The sequence below is a fragment of the Castor canadensis genome, chromosome 1 (assembly GCF_047511655.1).
Source record: "Castor canadensis chromosome 1, mCasCan1.hap1v2, whole genome shotgun sequence".
In the NCBI taxonomy this organism is placed as follows: domain Eukaryota; kingdom Metazoa; phylum Chordata; class Mammalia; order Rodentia; family Castoridae; genus Castor; species Castor canadensis.
The window spans coordinates 200,820,434-200,842,760 of record NC_133386.1 but is presented as its reverse complement, the minus strand read 5'-3'; the positions used below and the strand labels follow the sequence as shown (position 1 = coordinate 200,842,760).

General features: G+C 39.0%; 1 protein-coding gene across 9 annotated transcripts in view; it reads left to right on the top strand.

The window, feature by feature from the left end:
- LOC109683265 (phospholipase A and acyltransferase 2-like) overlaps nucleotides 1–22,327 on the top strand; it is a 113,484-nt gene that overhangs the window by 19,664 nt on the left and 71,493 nt on the right. For 7 of the 9 annotated variants that reach the window (XM_074048001.1, XM_074047956.1, XM_074047951.1 and 4 more), the window contains one exon: nucleotides 4,774–4,917. The exons of 1 other annotated variant lie outside the window; for it this stretch is intronic. The gene's annotated coding sequence lies outside the window, so the exon portion shown is untranslated. Of the gene's footprint in view, nucleotides 1–1,234; nucleotides 1,824–4,773; nucleotides 4,918–22,327 lie in introns of those variants that run through there. One more of the 9 variants, XM_074047980.1, reaches the window with a different exon arrangement.

The following is a 22,327-nucleotide window of genomic DNA, read 5'->3' as shown; positions in this document are numbered from 1 at the left end:
TGTTACAATCTTTCCCCTCTCCAAGCACACCGGGGAGGGGGGGGGGGTTGGCGATATACTCACCTTCTCCAGCAGGCTTGTTTATTTAAAGTTCACGTGGGAAGTGCCCTTTCCCCACTTTCCAGTGGAGCTTTCCCCACACAGCCACTGTTACAAGCTTTCCCGCTCCAAGGTTTCTGGGTGGGGGCCGCCACTCCTGCCTTCTCTGGCTGGCTTGTTTATTTACAGTTCCGTGAGGGATTGCCCCTTCCTCCCTCTTTGTCTCTCAGGCGCCCTGCCCTCTTTGCTACATGTCTTTTTTTGTTGTTGGTCCTTATTACTCAATTTTTTGTTTTTTCTTTTTTTCCCTGGGTGGGGGTCAGTCTGTCCAGGGGACTATGCTGATCTGGCCCAGGGTTGTCTGTGGGTCAACTCCTCTTTTCTATTTTGTGTTGTCATCTTTAATTCATCTCTCTCTTTTTTATATAGTGACCTTTGTCTCACTTTGGTGTTTGTTGAAGTCTTCTCTGAGTTCATTTATTTGTTTCTGTGTCTTCTAATGTTCTTTATTTTTTGTGTCCTGAAATTTCTTGAGTGCATCCTGTACATTCTGGTTAACCTTGTCTAGTGTCTTGCCCATGAATTTCTCAGAGATTTCTTCCAAGATTTCCTCTTTGAAGGTTTTTTGTGGGTATCACTGGGCTCCTAGTGACATCTATTGTTGCTTTTTTGGGTTCAGGAACTGGATATCCATTTTCTTCATTTCCCACTGAATCTTGTATTGAATTGTTTTTTTTGAAGAGGGTGGTTTCCATCCTTCTTCTTCTTCCCATTGCTCCACTTGGTACTGTGCAACTAGGTTCTTGATAGGCTAGTTGGTGGTTTTAATTGCCTGTTTTATTTGCCTTGACTTAATTTTCGTGTCCTGACTGACTTGGTTGTTAGCTAGGTTGTTGTGTTCTTTTTGTCCTTGGTCTGGAGGTGTAATTTAGCAGTAATGAATTCACTGGTACAATGCCAGACCAATTTTTTTCTATACTACATAGAAAACTCCTTTGTGATAATATTCAAAAGAGTTGGAGTTGGGAGGCTAATGTTTATTAGGCTAGATATAGATATTTGGGTAATTAGTAAAAGTGGCACTAAAAAGGAGGGGGTGGGAAAAGGGTTGGGTGTGTGGGGGGAGTTATGGAGGCTGTTGGATTTTCTGGCTTTGTGTGTGTTTGGGTGTATTTCTGTTGTAATGGAGGGTGCTTGTGTCAGGGATTGCAGGGGGTGGGGTTATGTACAGTTGGCTAGTGGCTAGTCAGTGGGTGGTGACAGGTTGGGTGATGACAGGAGAAAGAGGTGAAGAGTGGATGAGAAGGGGCAGAAAGGGTATTTGGGAGGGAGGACATTGGATTATAGCACAGCAAAAGGAAGGAATGTGAAGGGTGTAAGAACAAGTTTAAGAAAATAGTGGTGGTGAAGTTAATAATATAGAATCTCTCCACCCACACAAAAACACAACAAAAACAGCAGGTACAGGAACAACAAAAAGTTCAGTGTTTTGGTAGAAGTTCTGGTGTCCAATCCTGGTATTGGCATACAAGCCGGAGTTCAGATGTAGTCTCACCAGGTGACTGGCTTGTGAGCATGATTTGGTTCCTTCTGTCCACGGGGTTAGTTGCAATTGTGATTGAGGTAAGTCTGGCAGTTCATGCAAGGTGGTTAAAGCCGTTTTTGTTTATACCAGGTGGCAGCTGCATTGTCGTTTAGCGGTAACTCTGTTTGCTATCTCTTCCCCCAGCAAGGTGGAGCCATTTAGTTTTGAATCTGTTCTCTGTCCTACAAGATCAGCTCAGGTACCTGCCCTGCTTTGGGAGGTTGGCTTGTCACCCTACCCTCACTCTCAGCCTTTGTGCCTCTCTTGACCTCTGCTCGGTGCTAGTGGCTCCTCTGCAAGATTGGCTTGTTACTCCACACCTGCTTTCAGCCTTTGTTGCTTTACCTGCATCTGTTCACTGAGAGTTTGGTGCTGAGAGTTCAGCTTCTTGCCCCACCCTCTTTCTTCCACCCCCACCTCTATTGGTGTTAGATTACAGTTTGTTGTTTATGCTGTTTGGTTTTATTGGGGTGGGGGCTCAGTCTGCCCAAGGGCTGAACTGGATTATGTTCCTGGGGAGTGATAGGGGAGTTGCATGTGGTGCCTGATGCTCACCTGTTTATTCTGTGAATCACCTAAGTAGCTTTGGAACCAGCTGGTGAGGAGAAATGGCATGGTAGAAGGAGGCTTTTTATGGGTTCTGGGTCCTGGATGTTGCAGAGGTAGATTCTGATTGATGATCTGTCTTCTGCTTGTTGGGAGAAAAAGAAGAAAAAGGAAAAAAAAAAAAAAACAAAAGAGAAACAGCCAGGGGGCTTTTTTCCCAGAGCCGGACACCTTGCTGGCTGTGCTGTGCAGGATTTTCATGGCTGTTAAGTGCAATTAAAGGGTGACTTAAAGGTCAGTCTTTGAATTTGATGTGTACTTAATGTGATGGCAGTTATTATTTTGGCAATCAGAATTACCCAAGTGTAGCTCCAACATCTTAAGGTAGTTTCTGGAGTCATGTTGCTTAGGATTTCTGATTTCCTATCTAAACCAACATCTTGGATCCTCCAATTATTATTGTTATTGGTTTTATTTTTTGTTTGGGCCAGACTGGGCCACAATCCTGTTATTTATGTTTCCTTCAGTAGCTGGGATGACAGGTTTATGCCATGATGCCTAGCTTTTTTCTATTGAGATGGGGTCTTGTGAGCTTTTTGCCTGACCTGGCCTGTGGGTCTCCTGATCTCAGCCTCTCACATAGCTATGCTTATAAGAATGAGCCATAGTGCCTGGCAACATTTGGTCTTTTATTGGTGTCTTAGATGTCCTGCATGCTCCATTAATACTTCTTAATTTTTTCTTTTTCTCCATCTGAATGTTTTAATACATTACCTTGTAGTCAAGTCCTGATAGTCTGTCTTCAATTTGATTCACTCTACTGGAGAGGTTTTCAACTGAGTTTTAAAATTTTATTGAGTTTTTCATTCCAAATTTTAATTTGATTTTAATCAATCTCTATCTTTTTGAATTACCCTTTCATATCTTGCCTTGTCTTACTTATTTTATTCATCTCTTTACTTGTATTCTCTTTGAATTCATTCAGGTGTTTCTTTAATTTTGTTCATCAATCTTATAATCATTCTTTTCAATTCTTTGAGATTTCATCCATTTAATTTTCATTAGAGTTGATTTTTGTGGAGTTGCTGTCTTTTGGTAGTCATGCTGACTTATTTTTTTCATGTTTCTTGCGTTTCTGCATTGGGATTTATGTATTTGATGTCAAGACATCTCTTGGGAATTGTAATCACCTATAGGCTTTCAGTTGAAGTATTCTCAATGTTCAGTCAGAATGGTTTAGTGACAGGGGTGAAGTGCAGTTTTTCAGCACTAACTGGAAATATTGTGTTGTAGTCAACCATTTGCTCTCACATTCAGGACACCTGGCCTTCTCCAGCTTCACTCAGATAGAGGAAAATTTGTTGTTGTCTCTTGAAGTTCCTAGAGTATATGAGCTGAGAGGATGCTGGTCAAGAGTTAACTTTCTGCTTCCAAGCTGCTTTCATTTTTATATGCGTCCCTTTTTTGTGCACTGGATTAATGTAGCTTTGCAGCCTTTGGAGCAGCAGGTTCCACATTCCCACCAGGTCCCCCAGTTTCTGCCCCCAGGGGCAGAAAGCATCCAAGCCACCCTTCAGAAAAGTTCCTTGAATTTATAGGATAGTGGGGATGTGTGGGCAAACAGAGGACTGAGTTCTGCATTTGTATTGGAGAACTGAGGAGCTCAGGCACTCTGCCTGCTAGATGTATTGCTGTCGGGTCCCATTCAACAGTGGAGGCTAAGGAAATCATATAATTATTGGGATCTATGCTAAGAGCTAGGAGCTAAGAGCTCTCAGTTTGGCCTGGTAGCAAAGACCTGCAGTGGCCAGGCTGTTTCAAGGCCAGTCTTAATGCTTTCAGTTCCCACCTAGAAGTTCCTCTTTTGGTGGAAGAGAGTGGGCTTAGGAAATAATTTGGTTCTCAGGATCTGTGATTGAACCTTTCATAACTGTCTGCAGCAAACATCTTCAGGGGGCAGGTAGCTCTCAGAGGCCAAGTGCTCTACCAGTTATGGGGTCATTTCTGCAATGATGGGTAATGGGATTTGCTTCTCTTCAAGGAAGGCAGGATTCTTAAACACCTTACACTTTATTCCCATTGCTTCAACTTCTCAGTGAGTCTATATCACACCCTCCCTATATTCACAGTCATTTCTTGTGACCATCTCCCATCTAGACATTATATCATGGGGTCTCCTGAGACATACAGAGCCATGATTATTCCTTGTCTTTAAATCCTGAGTACTTCAGTCTCAAACAATAGGTCCCTTCTTAGGATTGCACCTTGCTATAGCTCTCTGATATATGGGGAGCAAAAAAGGCTTTATTTCCCAATGATGGTCTGCCACAGAGAATCACCATCCCACCAAATCCTTGAAGTAAGTTTAAGGCTTGAGGCAAGTGTTGGCTTGTCCCACAGCTGTAGTTGCCAATCTGTCACCAAGGCTCCTTAGCCTACCTTGTAATGGGATCTTCAGCTTCCCTTCCCTTGTGGGGAGCCACTGCTGGAGCTGCAAATCTTTTCCTAATTTACTTTATTGCCTTTCTGTTTCTCTGTGCTTTTTTAGCTATCTTCTCCCTCTTTTGTGGTTACTGATGAGTTTCCTGTCTTTCTCTCTTCAGAATACAGTTTCTTCTTTGTTACCCCAACTCTTCTCATTCACGAAGTCAAATGGAGAATGCTTCTAATTCACCAGCATACCCTGCCTTTACCAATAAATCCAAGTCAGACCATGATGAGTTGCCTTGTCCCTGCAATCCATTAAGGTAAGTATGCCAATGCTGCCATGAGAAGTTGAGTGCTGCCACTTTGCCCCTGCTACACTGGAAACACTGGAATCCAATTATATCGATTGCATTTGTTTCTCAATTGAGTAACTGTGGCTCCTATTGTAAGGTATAGAATACAGAGAAGAGTAATGATAGAGTTCCTTAAGCATGCTGGCAATTCCCTCAGAAATCTTTCTCAAAGTACTGTTGAAGGATAAATATTCTGAACCTTCCCAATGTTGGTGAGTAGTTTTCACATGGTGAATTCATGCCAGTATTCTAATTTTACTGTCTTTGAATTCTTCATTAACAGTAAACCAAGGGTATCAGAAATTTTCAGCTCATTCATAGTGAGTCATCTTTTGATCCATATTTCAGACCACCAACAAAATAATGTATTAGAATTATTCAATTCTAATTGAGCTACAACAATTAAATGTAGCTTCTCTGCTTAATGGGTCCATATAAATAAATACATCCTGATACAACTTAATGTTCTTTCCCATACCTTAATACCAATCTCCACATATATTCCCCATAGTTCTCTTTGTGTAAATGACAAAACTCAAGAGTTCTTTTGGAGTGCAGCATACTACTTCTTGAGTCACACTGTGTAATTTACCTCTAGGGACCTGCTGAGACTTGAATCTGGTCATAGGTCTAGCAACAAAAATGGGTGGTAGGGGTAGATCCTTAGGAGCACTGTCTTGCTTAGCAACTACTCCAGGGGAGCCTTGTACTGTTTCTTTGCATGATTGGTTACTTTAGCTAGACATGGAGAGGTCTATACCACAGAGAATGGGAGTGGGAATGCTGCTGTCATTGAGGGTAAGAGGCCACTTCCCCTGGCCTAATAAATTCATCAAAGTTTAGCAGCACCCTCAGGACTATTAAAATTATTTTATTTTTGAATGAGCATACATAATACAAAATATTTATTTTAAATTACATTTTGAATTGATGATTTAATCATATTTTGAATTATGGTAATTTAATAATGTGTACAGTGTACTTGCAACAAGTTCACCCCTACATTATATTCCTATTCTCCCCTCCATACTTCCCCTCTTTTTCTTTATTTTAGCATTTTTACATTTACTCACATGTGTATATATTGTTTGGACCACCTCCCTCCACCCTCCTTGCTACTGGGCAGAACATGTTCTGCCCTCTTCTCCAATTTTGTTGAAGAGAAAACATAAAAGATAATAAGAAAGACATAGCATTTTTGCTACTTTGAGATAAAGATAGTTATATAGGGAGATTCCTAGTATTGCTACCATGCACATGTGTATTACAACCCACCTGGTTCATCTCTACCAGACCACTTTACTGCTTCTTAGTCTCCTTCCCATAGTGGCCTCCGCCAGTTTAAGATTACTGTATTCACTCCTTTACAGTGAACACATCAACCACATTCAAGTTTTAGGTTTCTTTCCCTTTCCCTATCCCTCTCATGGATGTTCTCCCCTTAGTGTGTGACACGTGACCAATAATATTACTTCATTTGTTTTAGGTCTATAATCAGCATATGAGCTAGAACATGTGATTTTTGGCCTTCTGAGCCTGGTTAACTTCACTTACGGTGATGTTCTCCAGTTCCATCCATTTACTTGTGAATGACAAAATTTCATTTTTCTTTGTGGCTGAATAAAATTCCATGCTGTATAAATACCACAATTTCTTAATCCATTTGTCAGTAGTGGGACATCTTTGGTGTTTCCATAACTTGGCTATTGTGAATAGTGCTGCAATAAACATGGGTGTGCGGGTGCTTATGGAGTAACCTGAGTCACATTCCTTTGGGTATATCCCTAGGCAGATATATGTTTGGTTTTTTTTCTTTAGAAACCTCCATATTGTTTTCAAAAGTGATTGTACTAGCTTACATTCCCACCAGCAGTGTATGAGTGCTCCTTTTCCCCCCACATCCTCGCCAACATTTGTTGTTGTTGGTGTTCTTGATGATATCTATTCTGACAGGAGTGAGGTAGAATCTTAATGTGGTTATGATTTGCTTTTCTTTTATGGCCAGGGGAGGTGAGCATTTTTTCATGTGTTTTTTGGCCATTTGAACTTCTTCCTTTGAAAAAGTTCTGTTTACTTCTTTGTTTATTGATTTTTGGGGAGTTTAGTTTTTGAGCTCTCTGTATATTTTGGTTATTAATCCTTTGCCTGATGTATAGCTAGCAAATATTTTCTCCCACTCTGTGGGTGGTCTCTTTAGTTTAGAGACCATTTCTTTTGTTTTGCAGAAGCTTTTTATATTCACGTAGTCCCATTTGTCCATCCTTTCTCTTGGTTTCTGGGCAGCTGGAATTCTACTGAAGCAGTCCTTGCCTATACCTATTGCTTCCAGAGTATTCCCTGCTCTTTCCTGTACTAACTGCAAGGTTTCTAGTTTGACATTAAGATCTTAACCCACTTTGAGTTGATATGAGTACAGGGTGACAGGCATGGATCTCATTTCAGTTTTCTGCAGGCAGATAACCACTTTTCCCAGCAACATTTGTTGAAGAGACTGTCTTTTCTCCATCGTTTGTTCTTGGTGCCTTTGTCAAAAATAAGGTAGGTGTAGCTGTGTGGATTCTATCCTGGTCCTCTATTCTGTTCCACTGGTCTTCATATCTGTTTTTGTGCCAGTACCAGTCTGTTTTTTGACATAATGGCTCTGTAGTATAGTTTGAAATCTGGTATTGTGATACCTCCAGTGTTACTCCTTTTGCTCAGTATTGCCTTAGCTATTCATGGTCTTTTTTGTTTCCAAAGGAACTTTAGGGCAGGCTTTTCAATCTCTGCAATGAATGTCATTGGGATTTTTATGGGAATTGCTTTGAACATGTAGATTGCTTTTGGTTGTATAGCTATTTTTACTATGTTGATTCTGCTAATCCATGAGCATAGGAGATCTTTCCACCTTCTGTAGTAGGTGAGTTTGTAGGGGAGTTTGTAGTTCCCCTTGTAGATGTCATTTACATCCTTTGTTTTCTCCTAGGTATTTTTTTTTTGTTTTTTGAAGCTATTGTAAATGGAATTGTTTTCATATATTCTTTCTCAATTTGTTCATTATTGGTGTGTAGAAAGGCTACTGATTTGTGTAAGTTGATTTTGTATCCTGCTACATTGCTGAACATGTTTATGGTGTCTAGGAGTTTTCAGGTGTAGTTTTTTTGGTCTTTGAGTTATTAGACATTTCGCCTGCCAATTAGGGATACTTTGACTATTTACCTATTTGTATTCCTTTTATTTATTCTTCTTACCTTATTACTCTGGTTAGTAACTACAGGACTATGTTGAGTAGGAGTGGGGAGAGTGCATATTCTGTCTCATTCTTGAGTTCAGGGGAAATGGTTTCAGTTTTTCCCCATTAGTATGATGCTTGCTATAGGTTTGCCATATATCGCCTTTATAATGTTGAGGTACATTCCTTCTATTCCTCATTTTCTTAGAACTTTTATCATGAAATGGTGTTAAATCTTGTCAAAGGCTTTTTTTGCATATATTGAGATGATCAAGTGTTTTTTGTCTTTGCTTCTATTAATGTTCTGTATTACATTTATTGATTTGTGTATGTTGAACCATCCCTGCATCCCTGGGATAAAGCCAACGTGGTTATGATGAATGATCTTTCTGATATGTTGTTGAATTCAGTTTGCCATTATTTTCTTGAGGATTTTTGCTTCCATGTTCATTAAGGAGATTGGCCTGTAGTTCTCCTTTTTGGATGTGTCCTCCTCTGGTTTTGGGATGAGTGTAATACTGGCTTCATAGAATGAGTTAAGCAGTGTTCCTTCCATTTATATTTTGTGGAAAAGTTTAAGGAGTGTTGGTGTTAGTTCTTCTTTAACTGTCTGGTAGAATTCAGCTGAGAATCTGTCAGGTCCTGGACTTTTTCTTTTTGGGTGACTCTTTATTGCAGCTTCAATTTCAGTACATGTTATAGATCTGTTTAGGTGGTTAATATCCTCTTGGTTCAGTTTTAGGTGGTCATAAGTATTGAGGAATTTGTCCATTTATTCAAAAATTTTCAATTTATTTTAATATAGGTTCTCAAAGTAGTCTATGATGGTTCCTTGGATTTCTTTGGTGTTTATACTATTTATGTCCCCTTTTTCACTTCTGATTTTACTAATTTGAGTCTTTTCTCTCCTCATTTTAGTCAGATTTGCCAGGGGCTTGTCAATCTTGTTTATTTTTTCAAAGAATCAGTTTTTTGTTTGTTGATTCTTTGTATGGTTTTTATTTTGATCTCTATTTCATTAATTTCAGCCCATATTATTATTATTTCTCTCCTTCTTCTTGTTTTGGGTTTAGCTTGTTCTTGTTTTTCTAGGAGTTTGAGATGAAATATTTGGTCATTTATCTTAGATCTTTCTGTCTTTTTAGTATATGCAGTCATGGTGATAAACTTTCTTCTTAGGATTGCCTTTGCTGTGCCCCAAGGTTCTGGTAGGTGGTGTTTTCATTTTCATTAAGTTCCAGGAAACTTTTTCCTCTCTTATTTCTTCTGTGACCCACTGATCATTGAGCAATTTGTTATTCAACCTCCAATTATTTGCATATTTTCTGCTGTTGTTTTTGTTGTTGATTTCTAGTTTTATTGCATTGTGATCAGATAGGATACATGGGGGTTAATTCTATTTCCTTATATTTGCTGAGGCATGCTTTATACATGAAGATATGAACTGTTTTGGAGAAAGTTCCATGGGCTGCTGAGAAGAATGTATACTGTGCCATTGTTGGATGAAATATTCTATATACATCAGTTAGGTCAATTTGATCTATGGTGTCATTAGTTCTAGGATTTCTTTGTTGATTTTTTGTTTGGATGACCTATCTATTGTTGACAGTGGGGTATTAAAGTCTCCCACTACCACTGTGTTGAAGTCTATATGTGCTTTTATGTCCTTTAGTGTATGTTTGATGACATTAGGTGCACAGACATTGGGTGCATGAGTTGATAATTGTTATTTCCTTTTGATGTATTGCCCCTTTTATTAGTATGAAGTGTTCTTTGTCTTGTTTAACCAATTTAAGTTTGAAGTCTACTTTGTCTGATATAAGTAGTGCTACTCCTGCCTACTTATTGGAGGGCCATTGGCTTGGTAAATCTTCTTCCAGCCTTTCACCCTAAGCCAGTGTTTATTTCTATCAATAAGATGGGTCTCTTGTGAACAACAGGTTGTTGGATCTTCCTTTTTATTTTATTTTTTAAAATTTATTTTATTTATTTATTTATTTTTATTATTCATATGTGCATACAAGGCTTGGGTCATTTCTCCCCCCTGCCTCCACCCCCTCCCTTACCACCCACTCTGCCCCGTCCCTTCCCCCCCCACCCCCTCAAAACCCAGCAGAAACTATTTTGCCCTTATTTCTTATTTTGTTGTAGAGAGAGTATAAGCCATAATAGGAAGGAACAAGGGTTTTTGCTGGTTGAGATAAGGATAGCAATACAGGGCATTGACTCACATTGATTTCCTGTGCGTGGGTGTTACCTTCTAGGTTAATTCTTTTTGATCTAACCTTTTCTCTAGTTCCTGTTCCCCTTTTCCTATTAGCCTCAGTTGCTTTTAAGGTGTCTGCTTTAGTTTCTCTGCATTAAGGGCAACAAATGCTAGCTAATTTTCTAGGTGTCTTATCTATCCTCACCCCTCCCTTGTGTGCTCTCGCTTTTATCATGTGCTCAAAGTCCAATCCCATTGTTGTGTTTGCCCTTGATCTAATGTCCACATATGAGGGAGAACATACGATTTTTGGTCTTTTGGGCCAGGCTAACCTCACTCAGAATGATGTTCGCCAATTCCATCCATTTACCAGTGATTGATAACATTTCGTTCTTCTTCATGGCTGCATAAAATTCCATTGTGTATAAATACCACATTTTCTTTTTTTTTTTTAAATTTTATTTATTTATTTATTTATTTATTTTCATTTTTCTTTTATTATTCATATGTGCATACAAGGCTTGGTTCATTTCTCCCCCCTGCCCCCACCCCCTCCCTTACCACCCACTCCACCCCCTCCCGCTCCCCCCCTCAATACCCAGCAGAAACTATTTTGCCCTTATCTCTAATTTTGTTGTAGAGAGAGTATAAGCAATAATAGGAAGGAACAAGGGGTTTTTCTGGTTGAGATAAGGATAGCTATACAGGGCATTGACTCACATTGATTTCCTGTGCGTGGGTGTTACCTTCTAGGTTAATTCTTTTTGATCTAACCTTTTCTCTAGTTCCTGGTCCCCTTTTCCTATTGGCCTCAGTTGCTTTAAGGTATCTGCTTTAGTTTCTCTGCATTAAGGGCATCAAATCCTAGCTAGTTTTTTAGGTGTCTTACCTATCCTCACCCCTCCCTTGTGTGCTCTCGCTTTTTTCATGTGCTCATAGTCCAATCCCCTTGTTGTGTTTGCCCTTGATCTAATGTCCACATATGAGGGAGAACATACGATTTTTGGTCTTTTGGGCCAGGCTAACCTCACTCAGAATGATGTTCTCCAATTCCATCCATTTACCAGCGAATGATAACATTTCGTTCTTCTTCATGGCTGCATAAAATTCCATTGTGTATAGATACCACATTTTCTTAATCCATTCGTCAGTGCTGGGGCATCTTGGCTTTTTCCATAACTTGGCTATTGTAAATAGTGCTGCAATAAACATGGATGTGCAGGTGCCTCTGGAGTAACAGTCTTTTGGGTATATCCCCAAGAGTGGTATTGTTGGATCAAATGGTAGATCGATGTCCAGCTTTTTAAGTAGCCTCCAAATTTTTTTCCAGAGTGGTTGTACTAGTCTACATTCCCACCAACAGTGTAAGAGGGTTCCTTTTTCCCCGCATCCTCGCCAACACCTGTTGTTGGTGGTGTTGCTGATGATGGCTATTCTAACAGGGGTGAGGTGGAATCTTAGTGTGGTTTTAATTTGCATTTCCTTTATTGCTAGAGATGGTGAGCATTTTTTCATGTGTTTTCTGGCCATTTGAATTTCTTCTTTTGAGAAAGTTCTGTTTAGTTCACATGCCCATGTCTTTATTGGTTCATTAGTTTTGGGAGAATTTAGTTTTTTAAGTTCCCTGTATATTCTGGTTATCAGTCCTTTGTCTGATGTATAATTGGCAAATATTTTCTCCCACTCTGTGGGTGTTCTCTTCAGTTTAGAGACCATTTCTTTTGATGAACAGAAGCTTTTTAGTTTTATGAGGTCCCATTTATCTATGCTATCTCTTAGTTGCTGTGCTGCTGGGGTTTCATTGAGAAAGTTCTTACCTATACCTACTAACTCCAGAGTATTTCCTACTCTTTCTTGTATCAACTTAAGAGTTTGGGGTCTGATATTAAGATCCTTGATCCATTTTGAGTTAATCTTGGTATAGGGTGATATACATGGATCTCATTTCACCTTTTTGCAGACTGCTAACCAGTTTTCCCAGCAGTTTTTGTTGAAGAGGCTGCTATTTCTCCATCGTATATTTTTAGCTCCTTTGTCAAAGATAAGTTGCTCATAGTTGTGTGGCTTCATATCTGGATCCTCTATTCTGTTCCACTGGTCTTCATGTCTGTTTTTGTGCCAGTACCATGTTGTTTTTATTGTTATTGCTTTGTAATATAGTTTGAAGTCAGGTATTGTGATACCTCCTGCATTGTTCTTTTGACTGAGTATTGCCTTGGCTATTCGTGGCCTCTTGTGTTTCCATATAAATTTAACAGTAGATTTTTCAATCTCTTTAATGAATGTCATTGGAATTTTGATGGGAATTGCATTAAACATGTAGATTACTTTTGGGAGTATAGACATTTTTACTATGTTGATTCTACCAATCCATGAGCATGGGAGATCTCTCCACTTTCTATAGTCTTCCTCAATCTCTTTCTTCAGAAGTGTATAGTTTTCCTTGTAGAGGTCTTTCACATCTTTTGTTAGGTTTACACCTAGGTATTTGATTTTGTTTGAGGCTATTGTAAATGGAATTGTTTTCATACATTCTTTTTCCGTTTGCTCATTGTTAGTGTATAGAAATGCTAATGATTTTTCTATGCTGATTTTATATCCTGCTACCTTGCTATAGCTATTGATGATGTCTAGAAGCTTCTGAGTAGAGTTTTTTGGGTCTTTAAGGTATAGGATCATGTCGTCTGCAAATAGGGATATTTTGCCAGTTTCTTTACCTATTTGTATTCCTTTTATTCCTTCTTCTTGCCTAATTGCTCTGGCTAGGAATTCCAGTACTATGTTGAATAGGAGTGGAGATAATACCACATTTTCTTAATCCATTCGTCAGTGGTGGGGCATCTTGGCTTTTTCCATAACTTGGCTATTGTAAATAGTGCTGCAATAAACATGGGTGTGCAGGTGCCTCTGGAGTAACCTGTGTCACAGTCTTTTGGGTATATCCCCAAGAGTGGTATTGCTGGATCAAATGGTAGATCGATGTCCAGCTTTTTAAGTAGCCTCCAAATTTTTTTCCAGAGTGGTTGTACTAGTCTACATTCCCACCAACAGTGTAAGAGGGTTCCTTTTTCCCCACATCCTCGCCAACACCTGTTGTTGGTGGTGTTGCTGATGATGGCTATTCTAACAGGGGTGAGGTGGAATCTTAGTGTGGTTTTAATTTGCATTTCCTTTATTGCTAGAGATGGTGAGCATTTTTTCATGTGTTTTTTTGTCATTTGAATTTCTTCTTTTGAGAAAGTTCTGTTTAGTTCACTTGCCCATTTCTTTATTGGTTCATTAGTTTTGGGAGAATTTAGTTTTTTAAGTTCCCTATATATTCTGGTTATCAGTCCTTTGTCTGATGTATAGTTGGCAAATATTTTCTCCCACTCTGTGGGTGTTCTCTTCAGTTTAGAGACCATTTCTTTTGATGAACAGAAGCTTTTTAGTTTTATGAGGTCCCATTTATCTATGCTATCTCTTAGTTGCTGTGCTGCTGGGGTTTCGTTGAGAAAGTTCTTACCCATACCTACTAACTCCAGAGTATTTCCTACTCTTTCTTGTATCAACTTAAGAGTTTGGGGTCTGATATTAAGATCCTTGATCCATTTTGAGTTAATCTTGGTATAGGGTGATATACATGGGTCTCGTTTCAGTTTTTTGCAGACTGCTAACCAGTTTTCCCAGCAGTTTTTGTTGAAGAGGCTGCTATTTCTCCATCTGGATCTTCCTTTTTAATCCAGTTTGGCCAATGGTGTCTTTTGATTTGAGCCATCTTTTTGTATTATAATTTTTTCTTAGCATATGTTTATAACATAGGGGGGAATTCCTAGTGACAATTTGATTAGGCTTATATTGTACATTATTTACATTGCCCCCGTCATCTTTCCCTCTTTGCCTACTCTGCATCCCACTTAAAGAAATTCCAAGTAGTTTTTTTAGTTCTGTTTCATATAGGTATATGCAGTCCATCATATACCTCAATCTCCTTCCTTCCCTCTCCCATTAGAATCCCCCCTGCACAAACTGTGCCTATTTTTCATTTCTGATTTTTGTTATTAGTCTTTAAGTTGACATTCAAAGGGGTATCTCAATATATGCTTATTGTGGTTGTGCTTTACTTTGGGCTGTTCATTCTCTTCAAATACTCTCCCTTGCCCCTTTACCTCCTACCCTGTTTTTCAACAGTTTTCAATACACATCCTTATATCGTTTACATTTTATGGTATTTGATATTACTAATGCTCTATCATTCTCTTTTCCTTTCCCTCTTTCCCTGAGTTCCATAGAGTATTTCACTGTTACAAACATGTTCTACATCTGTATTTGTATGTGATCATGCTTGCTTTTGTGTGTGTATATATATATATATATATATATATATATATATATATATATACTGTTTATTTTTGGGTCTATCTTCCACATACGAGAGAAAACATGTCTTTTGTGTCTCTGATTCTGGCTAATTTCACTTAGCATGATGTCCTTGAATTGCATCCATTTACCTTCAAATCCCATGCCATTTTTCCTTTTGGCTAAGTAATACTCTATTGTGTATATGTACCACAGTTTCATCAGTTGTTGGGCATCTGGTTGTTTCCAGAGCTTTGCTATTGTGAATAGTGCTGCAATGAATGTTGGTGTATGGGTGTCTTTACTGTATCCTGTTTTATGTTCTTTTGGGTAGATGCCCAGGATTGGTATCACTGGATCATATAGAAATTATAGCTCTAGCTTTTTTGAGGAGTCTGTTTTCCATAATGGTTGTACTAGCTTGCATTCCCACCATCAGTGTATAAGGGTTCCTGTTTTGCCACATCCTTGCCAACATTTATTGTTATTACCCCTTGACTATGGCCATTCTAACTGGGGTGAGATGAAATCTTAGTGTTGTTTTGATTTGTGTCTCTGTTATAAGTAGGGAGGATAAACACCTATTCGTGTATTTACTGGCCATTTGTATCACTTCCTTTGAGAATTCCCTGTTTAATTTATGTTCCCATTTCTTCATTGGGGTGTTGATTGTTTGGGGGCTAAGTTTTTTGAGTTCCCTGTAGATTCTGGATATTAGTCCCTTATCAGATGAGTAGCTGGCAAGGATTTTTTCCTATTCTGTGGACTGTCTTTTGTGTCTGGTGACTGTTTCCATTGCTGTGCAGAAGCTCTTTAGTTTGATGCAGTCCCATTTGTTCATTGTTTCTCTTAGAAGCTGAGCCTTTTGGGTTCTGTTTCAGACGTTGTTCCCTATACCTATCTGTTCCATGTATTTCCTACTGCTTGTTGGAGTTGTTTCAGAGTTTCAGGCCCTATATTAAGGTCTTTTATCCACTTTGAGTTGATTTTGGTACAGGGTGAGAGATAGGGATCTAGTTTTAGTCTTCTACATGTGGATATCCAGTTTTCCCAATAGCATTTGTTGAAGAGGCTGTCTTTTCTCCATTGTGTGTTTTGGGCTCCTTTGTCAAAGATCAGTTGGCTGTAGATGCGTGGATTTATGACTGGATCTTCTATTCTGATCCATTGGTTTTCCTGTCTGTTTTTGTGCCAATACCATGCTGTTTTTATTGTTGTGGCTCTGTATTATAGTTTGATGTTGGGTATTGTGATGCCTCCAGCATTAGACTTTTTGCTCATAATTGCTTTGACTATTTGGGATCTTTTGTGTTTCTATATGTACTTCATGATTGCTTTTTCTATTTCTGTGCAGAATGTCATTGGAATTTTGATAGGGATTATGTTGAACATGTAGACTGCTTTTGATAGTATGGCCATTTTCAGAATGTTGATTCTACCAATCCATGAGTATGGAAGGTCTTTCCATCTTCTGACATTTTCTACAATTTCTCTCTTCAGTGGTTTATAGTTTTCATTAAAAAGGTTTTTTTTTTTTAAAATTTATTCTGAGGTACTTTATTGTATCCCTGATTTCTTTCTCAGTCTGTCGTTGTTGATGTACAGAAATGCTACTGATTTCTGTGTTAATTTTGTATTCTGCTACTTTGCCAAAAGCGTTTATGATTTCTAGTAGTTTTTTGTTAGAATTTTTGGGGTCTGTAAGGTATAGGATCATGCCATCTGAAATAAGGATAGTTTGACTTCTTCCTTCCCTATTCAAACCCCTTTTATTTCTTGTCATATTTCTCTGGCTGGGAAGTCCAAGACTATATTGAATAGGGGTAGAGAAAGTGGACAGCCCTGACTCACTCCTGACTTTAAGGGGGATGGTTTCAGTTGTTCTCCATTTAGTATGATGTTGGCTCAAGGTTTGTCATATATAGCTTTTATTGTGTTGAGGAACATTCCTTCTATTCCTAATTTATTCAGTGCTTTTATCATAAAAGGGTGTTGGATTTTGTCAAAGGTTTTTTCTACATCTATCAAGAGGATCATGCGGTTTTTGTCTTTGTTTCTGTTTATATGCTGTAGTATATTCATGGATTTATGTATGTTGAACCATCCTTGCATCCCTGGAATGAAACAGACTTTGTCATCGTGTATGATCTTTTTGATGTGTTGTTGAATTCTGTTTGCTAGTATTTTGTTGAGAATCCTTGCATCTATATTCATTAAAGATACTTGTCTATAATTATCTTTTCTGGTTACGTCTTTGTTTGTTTTTGGAATGAGTGTAATGCTGGCTTAGTGTAATGCTGGCTTTGTAGAATGAGTTTGGTAGTATTCTTTCCATTTATATTTCCTGGAAAAGCTTGAGGAATATTGGTGTTAGTTCTTTAAAGGTCTGGTAGAATTTGGTTGAGAATCCATCAGGTCCTGTTTCTTTGTCAGGAGGCTGTTTAACACTGCTTCAATTTCATCATATGTGATAAGACTCTTTAGGTGGTTAATATCTTCTTGGTTAAATTTTGGCTGGCTATAAGCATCTAGGAATTTATCCCTTTCATCTAGATTTTCCAGTTTACTTGAATATAAGTTTTTAAAGTACTCTCTAATGATTCACTGGATTTTGTTGGTATTTGTGGTTATGTCCCCTTTTTCATCTCGGATTTTATTAACTTGGGTCTTCTCCCTCTTCCATTTTGTCATTTTGGCTAAGGGTTTGTCGATCTTGTTAATCTTTCTAAGAACCAACTTTTTCTTTCATTGATTCTTGGTATGGTTTGTTTTGTTTCAATCTCACTTAACTTGGCCCTGATCTTTATTATTTCTTTCTGTCTGCTGTTTTGGGGTTTGGTTTGTTCTTGTTTCTCTAGGAGCTTAAAGATGTATCATTAAGTTATTTGAGAGGTCTCTGTTTTTTAAAATTTAGGTACTTACAACTATAAACTTTCCCTTTATCATGTCCTTGTCTGTGTCCCACAGTTTCTGGTGGGTTGTATTTTCATTGGATTTTAGGAACTTTTTGATTCCTTATTAGTTTGGTTACCTAATGGTTTTTCAGCAGTGTGTTGTTCATTCTCCATGTGTTTGAGTATTTTCTGGGGATTCTTTTATTTTTGAGGTCTAGTTTTATTCTGGTGTGGTCTGATATGATGCAGGGGGTCCTTTCAATTTTCTTGAATTTGTTGAGACTTGCTTTGTGTCCTAAAATATGGTCTCTTTTGGAGAAAGTTCCATCAGCTGCAGAAATGAATGTGTATTGCCTTGTTGTTGAGTGAAATACTTTGTAGATATCAGCTGTGTCTATTTTATCTAATGTGTTGAGTAGCTCTGAAGTTTGTTTGTTGATCTTTTGTCTGGATGACCTATCTATTGGTGACAGTGGAATATTCAAGTCTCCCACTATCACTGTGTCAGAATCTATCTGTGTTCTTAGAGCCACAGCATTTTTTTTTTAATGTAGACATGTGCCCTTGTGTTTGGTGCAATCCTTAATATGCTAAGGATTGATATTCCCTCTTGATGAATTGTTCCTTTCATTAATATGAAGAGACTTTCATTGTCTCTTCTGATTGATTTTAGTTTGAAGTGTACTTTGTCAGATATGTGTATGAATACTCCTGCCTGTTTATGGGGTACATTTGCTTGGAAAATTTTTTTTTCAGTTTTTGACTCTAAGCCAGTGTTGATGTTTTTCAGTGAGATGAGTCTCTTGTAAGTAACATATGGTTGGGTCTTGTTTTTTTAAACCCAATTTGCTATTCTGTGTCTTTTGATTAGGGCATTGCAGCCCTTATATTCAGTGGTAATATTTAGAGGAACCTGTTGTTTCCAGTCATTCTTGTTCCCCTGTTGTTTAGTTTTACTATTCCTTGTTTACTGGTCTGCTTGCTCAAAAGGATTTATTCTTGAGTCTTCCTGTCTCACTCTAGTTTCTTCTCTGATATGTAAAAGCATATTAAGTATCTTCCTTTAGTTTTTCCTTGTTGTGGAAGGTTTTAATTTCTCCTTCAATTAGGAAGGTTGGTTTTTCTGGGTAGACTAATCTAGGTTGACAGTTGTTTTCTTTCAGAGCTTGAATTATGTCTTTCTGTGACCTTTTTGCACTTAGAGTTTGAGTTGAGAAATCTGCTGTTATTGTAATGGGTTTACCTTTATATGTGACTTATCTTTTCTGTTTTGCAGCTTTCAGAATTCTTTCTTGGTTCCGTGTGCTGAGTGTTTTGATTATGATGTGTTTGTGGGTGTTTCTTTTTTGGTATTGACTATTTGGTGTTCTGTAAGCTTCCTGCATCTGGGTGACTCTCTCTTTCTCAAGGCTAAGGAAGTTTTCCGCTATTATTCTGTTGAATAGGTTGTCAATGCCTTTATTTTGTATCTCCTTTCTTTCTTCTTTACCCATGATTTGTAGGTTTGGTCTTTTCTTGGTGTTCCAGATCTTGTATGTTCCATTTGTATTTTCTCAGCATTCTTTCATGATCTTTTACTGTTTGGTCTAATTCCTCTACTTTGTCTTCCATTCCTGACACTCTATTTTCAACTTGCTCTACTCTATTTGCCAAGCTTTTGATTGCAATATTTATTTGAGATGTTGAGTTGTTTATTTTGGATTGATTATTTTTCATATCTTTATTGATTTCCTCTTTCATATCTTGGATTGTCTTCTTAATTTCATTCATCTGTTTGTTTGTATTCTCTTTGAGCTTATTTAACTGTTTATTCATGTCCTCAAATACTAACTTTTGTGTTTCTTCTTTGAAGTCATTAATCATTTTTACTGTTTTTTTGAATTCATTATTTGCTTGCTCTTCCTCTATGCAGGTGTTTGGGTCTCTAGTGGTGGAATTGGCTTTTGATGTAGAGTGGTTGTCTTACTGATTCATTCTGCATTGAGATTTATTCATCTGGAGTTGTTTTGGTTAGGGTTTTAATTCCTTGTGTCCCTGTAGTTGGGGTTTTGAGTTTTTTCTCTTGGAGCTCCAGCAGTGTTCCCCAGAGAGGGCTATGCTAAATATGTTACCCCTTGCAGGATTCTTGTTCTGGTGCCAATTACCTTTTTTTTTTTTTAATCTCTTCAGCAAAGGGGCTGGAGTTCCCACTCTTTGATGGGGGTGCAGGGGCTCTCCTGCAGTTGCCATGGGGAATGTTGGGTCTCTGTGCACTGTGGAGGACAGGTCTCCTAACACCTGCAGAGTAGTGGATTGCCACTCAGTGGAGGAGCTGGGATTCCAGCTCTTGGACAGGAGAGATGTGACTCTTCTGCAGGGAGGTGTATCATGAAGAACTGGGCTTCTGTGTACCTTGGCCGAACAGGGCTTTTGGTGCCACCTGCAGAGTAGCAGGTTATAACTTTCCTCCCCTCAGTGGGGATCTGGCATTCTGCTCTTTGATGGGGGGGTGAGGGCTCTCTTGCTGTCAGGGACAGTGGGGAGTGCTGGGCCTCCATGCTCTGTAGGGGAGGGAAACCTCCTTGTGCCGGTAGACTAGCAAAGCCTGGAGCCTGGTGTTCACTTAGGTGTGTGATGGCATGCTCTTGGCAGTGAGTAGCAAGTTGAGGGTGCCCATGGGGCAGCAAAGCTGTTGGGCTTGGATCATCTGGTACCTACAAGTCAGTGGAGGCCCTGTAATCTACTTGCACTGGAGTGTGGGCTTCTAGAAGCTGTGGCAGCTGATCCAGGAATAGGGGACCCAAGTTTGTAGGCAGCATGAGTCCTGAGGCTTGCTTGCTGGCTTTCTGGAGCCATGGAAACTACTGCAGGTGCAGGGATCCAATACTTCAGTAGGAGTTCTGGGGCCTGCTTTCCAGGTGTGGGCTCCAGGAGGGTAGTGCAGTCATACTTCAGGCACAAGGGGACTGTCTTCAGGCACAAGGGGACTGTCTTCAGGTAGTGGGAGCCCTGGGACCTGATTTCCCACACGGGCTTCAGGGAGCACCGTTCCATGGTTCTGCTGCTGGTTCAGCTCCAGAGAACCAAGCCTGTGAGCAGTGGGAGTTCTGGGGTTTGATTTCCCACATGGGCTTCAGAGTCCAGTTCTGTGGTGGTGCATCTGGGGGAACCAAGCCTGCCAGCTTGCATCTTCAGTAACCCATGGAGTCACGGGAGCTGTGACTTACATAGGGGCATTGGTTTCCTTGGTGTTTCAGGGTGAAGGCAGCAGGTCGGTTAGTGGGGGGAGTGTGGAGCTCTGATTTCCTGTGTGTACTGGGAAGCAGGACTTACCACTAAACAAGGGCTGAGTAATGGAGCCTGGAGCTTACCATTGACTTCTGAGGCAGGGGATTGGGAGTGTTGAGCTGCAAGTCATTCTTCCCATTCTTCCCATGGTTAATTGCTTCTCTATTTGCCAATTCAGAGAGGGCTTTGCTTCTTGCTGTTTATGGGACCCTGTGGGTACACTTTGGGGTCCTCTGATTGTCCTTTTTCAGGGTAGTTAGTTGCTGCTGGGTTGCAGGAATGTCAACAATCTGCCTTCTTTGCTTCTTCCTTACTTCCCCTCTTTTAATATAGTGTTTGATGGGTTTCATTCTGCTGCCTTTGTATTTATGGATGTAGCATATTTCAGTTCTCTTGACCCCTTAATTTCCTTCCTTCTCACCCTCCCATCATTCCCCCCTCAGATCATCCCCCTTTCATATTCATGTCCCACTATTATTATTAGTATATTTATTATCATTATTATTATTATATTTATTATTTGTAAAGTTTTTACAAATGAGAAAGAACTGTAATATTTGGCTCTTTAATTTCTCCTATTGCACTCAACATGATGAACTCCAGTTCCACCCATTTTCTAGCAAATGACATAATGCCACTTTTCTTTATGACAGAGTAATATTTTGTGGTGTGTATATATCATGTTTACTTACCTATTCATTGTTTGTTGGGCATCATGGTTGAATTCACAGGTTAGCTATTGTGAACAGAGCTGCAACAAACAATGGATATGCAGGTATCTTTCTTGTATATTGATATACACTCCTTCACATATATGCCCAAGAGTGGTATGGCAGGGTCATAAGTTAAGTCTATTTTTAGCTTTTTGAGGAAACTCCATACTGATTTTCATAGTGTTTGCACCAGTTTACATTCCCATCAGGAGTGTATGAGGGTTCCCATTCTGTCTCTTGATTCTGATAACTGTTTCTTCTGATGTGCAGAAACTTTTAAATTTGATGAAGTCCCATTTTTCAATTCTTTGTCTTGCTTCCTGGACAATTGGTGTCTTATTCAGAACACAATTACCCAGGGTTATAGCTTCTAGAATTTTCATATTTTTTTCCCATGGTCACATCAAAGTTTTAGGTCTTATGTTAAGGTCTTTGATCCATTTGGAGCTGATTTTTGTACAAGGTGAGATATAGAGGTCTAGTTTTAGTCTTTTGCATATAACCAGCTTCCCCAGCACCATTTGTTGAAGAGGCTGACTTTTCTCCAGCATATGGTTTTGGCTCTTTTGTCAAAGATCAGTGTAGTTTTGTGGTTTTATCTGGGTCTTCTATTCTGTTCCCTGGTTTTTGGGTTTGTTTTGTACCAATATTATGCTGTTTCTGTTACTATGGTTTTGTAGTATAATTTGAAGTCTGATATTGTAATACCTCTAGCATTGCATTTTTGCTCAGGATTGCTTTTGCTATT